General features: G+C 39.7%; 1 protein-coding gene across 1 annotated transcript in view; it reads left to right on the forward strand.

Annotated features, from left to right (window-relative positions):
• Positions 1-232: 232 nt before the first annotated feature.
• LOC101863483 (protein mab-21-like 2) overlaps positions 233-3,178 on the forward strand; it is a gene marked incomplete in the record, with an annotated part of 10,677 nt that continues 7,731 nt past the window's right edge. The window contains 1 exon segment of the mRNA XM_013090718.2: positions 233-537.

Consider the following 3,178-nt stretch of genomic DNA (forward strand, 5'->3'; position numbering starts at 1 on the left):
GAAGTGGGCGGGGCCAGTCACGCCGCGCGCCAGCAACAAGTCCCCCCGTGGGGGCACGGCGCCCCTCACTCCCGGCAAGCCTCCAGCCCGCCTCACGGCCCGTGCCGGGCGCTGATTGGCGGATAGGGTGGTTCCAGCGCGTCATGGCCCCGCCCCTTACACGGAGGTTTGATTGACGGGGGGAGCTGAGAAGACGAAAGACCCGCTACCACCAGTAAATGGGCAAATTTCTCCGTTTCTCTTCGGCCCCCTCTCTCTATTTCTTTCCCCTTGAGGACTGCTTGGAGTGCCGTGTTGTTGGGAGAGAGAGAGAGCGAGAGAGAAAGAGAGAGTGTGTGTGGGAGCCGGGGTGCAAGTGTATAATTCAATATGTGTGGATTATGATAATACCAGATCGATGCCAAATAACAGCGAAACAATGACTGAGCGCCCATTCACTTGAATAACCCCCCACACTGGTCGACGGGTCTATACAACAGCAGCAACAGCAGCAGCGTCAGCATTCAGCCGCCACAGCAAACAACAACAACAACAACGGTAGTATTTTTGGACTGTGTGGCGTGTTGTATGTGTCGTGTGTTGTGTGCCAAGTAGTTAAATGACGAAGGGAGTCGAGTGTCTACACAGATGAACTAGAGGTTATATACCTCGTATCTCTTTGTCTTTGGTTCTCACCACCGTCATCAATTAACAAGCACGATTACAGTTATTGTGGTAACACACCGGTGTGAGAGTTTGTGATTTCCGGATGACTTAATCGCTAATTCATTACTTCTAGACTCACCCTTCTTTAGTCATGGATAGACAGTCACAGATCTAGACAAAGCTGAATGTCTTAGGCAGACAGATAGAAAATAAATACCCTCGCGGAGAATTTGATGAGTGTGTTCTTATCATTTCAAGAAAACAAAACAATCAATTGTAACCATACACCTGACAAGACAGCTCCTGCTTTAAGTTTTTAGTTTTAGTAAGAGTTTTACGGCACTTGCAACAAAATAAGGTCATAATATAAGTGCCGCAGAATAGATGCTACAAGAGAGTAACGTACACAAAAAAGAAAGAGGAGAGCAGATAAGGACGATGAGTGTTTGATAGGAAAGAAGGAGCAAACCACACCAGAGCTTCTTTAAGTTAAAAAAACAAAACAGCAACAACAATAATTAACCCGACAATGCAGCGCTTTCTGAAAACATTCATCACCGATTTAATGAAACACAGGAGACTGCAGGAAAAGACGAAGAGTCTAAATGTGAGAAATCTAACAAAATAGATCTAGTCATTCCTATAAATTAAATCAATTCCTCCTTTTCATGGGACTTACAACAAGTTGAATCCGGAATATACAACCAACTCACATCGTAGTTTACACGCCGCTGGGATTTCAAAGGAAAGAGAGCGCAGTAACTCAACCACTAATCACTAATTCTAAAAATAAACAACAGACAACAAATCCTAATCCTGATCGGAAATCTATTTATCATAATGTCACAGTGCCACTATAATCAAACAGACAAACCCATTTTAAAAGATAAACAAAAACAAACAGTTTTTGTAAGAGTTTTACGGCACTTGAAACACAATAAGGTCACATAAGTGCTGAAGATTAGAGGTGTTACAAGAGAGTAACAAACATAAAAAAGAAGGAGAGATCAGGACGAAAGAAGTTAGATAGGAAGGAAAGAAGGAGCAAACCGCACCAGAGCACCCGCCAACCACCCACAAAACCATTTTAAAAGATAAATTTAATAACAATAACAAAAACCAAAAATAAAAAAATAAAAATACATGTAAATAAAATAAACCACTTGTAAGGTAAACCGCAAAAGCCGATGAAGCAGCCGCAGACTGGCACTTTTCAGTCAGGCTGGGTTGATTTTTCAAGGAAAGGGGAGCCGCCGGCCAACTGGCTGTGTCTCGGGTTTCCTCTGTGTTTACCCTGTGTCAGCCCGCCGGGGGGCCCGCTGAATGTGTCTTGATGTGTCAGTCTCACTGTGTCTGTGTGTGTCTCTGTGTGCCTGTTTGTGTCTGTATGTGTCTGAGTGTGCCGGAGCTCCCAGGGAAAAGACCACCCACCCGCCGCGCTACGGAGAGGCGGGGAGTCGTGGGAGGAGTTTATTATAGTTTAATTGAGTTTATAGAGTTTATTATAGTTTATTGAGTTTATTGAGTTTATAGAGTTTATTACAGTTTATAGAGTAAAGCACAGTCTACAGAGTTTGTCATAGTTTATAGAGTTCATTATAGGGTTTATTAGAGTTAATAGTGTTTATAATATATAGTCTATAGTTTATTATAGTCAATAGAGTTTATTCTAGTTTATAGAGTTTATTAGAGTTTATAGATTTATTATAGTTTAAAGAGTTTATTATAGTTTATGGAGTTTATTATAGTTTATAGAGTTTACTAAGTATAATTTATAGAGTTTATTATAGTTTATTGAGTTTATTATATAGTCTATAGAGTTCATCATAGTCTATAGAGTTTATTCTAGTTTAGTTTATTATAGTCTATAGAGTTTATTATAGTCTACAGAGTTTGTGGTAGTTTATAGAGTTTAGTATAGTTTATAGTATAGAGTTCAGGCATGCTTGAAACTAGAAAACGTGGAGCATTATAACATTGAAACATTAAAACAACTTGTATCACAATTTCAACTCTATTTTAGTTTGAGTTTGAGTTAGAGTTTGAGCTTTACGGAACTTGCAACACAATGAAGTCAAATTAGTGCCAAAGATTAGAACTGTCACAAGAGAGTAACAAACACAAAAACAGAGAAGGGGGAGAGATCAGGACGAAAAGATGTTGACAGGGAAGAAGGGGGCAAACCACAATAAGCAGAGCACCCGCCAACCACCCGCTTATTCACTCTTTATAATATTAATAACACTACCACATTAATTCTAACACAGTACAATCGGTGCCGATATAATAATATTATAAGCACACTGCAGGTGTCAGCTGGTTAGGTAAAATCACAGTTGAGCGGTTGTGCGAGAGATAATTAGTGCAGCACATTCATCCATAAACTTTGTGTTTTTCGTTTTTTATTTTTATTTTATTTTATTTGTAGGTAGGGTTGTTTTTTTTTTCACTGCGCAACATTACAGTTTTACGTAGATCTAATTTGCAACACAATAATAAGTTCATATTTAGTATTACAATACAGTTACCAAAC

The sequence above is a fragment of the Aplysia californica genome, unplaced genomic scaffold (assembly GCF_000002075.1).
Source record: "Aplysia californica isolate F4 #8 unplaced genomic scaffold, AplCal3.0 scaffold01438, whole genome shotgun sequence".
In the NCBI taxonomy this organism is placed as follows: domain Eukaryota; kingdom Metazoa; phylum Mollusca; class Gastropoda; order Aplysiida; family Aplysiidae; genus Aplysia; species Aplysia californica.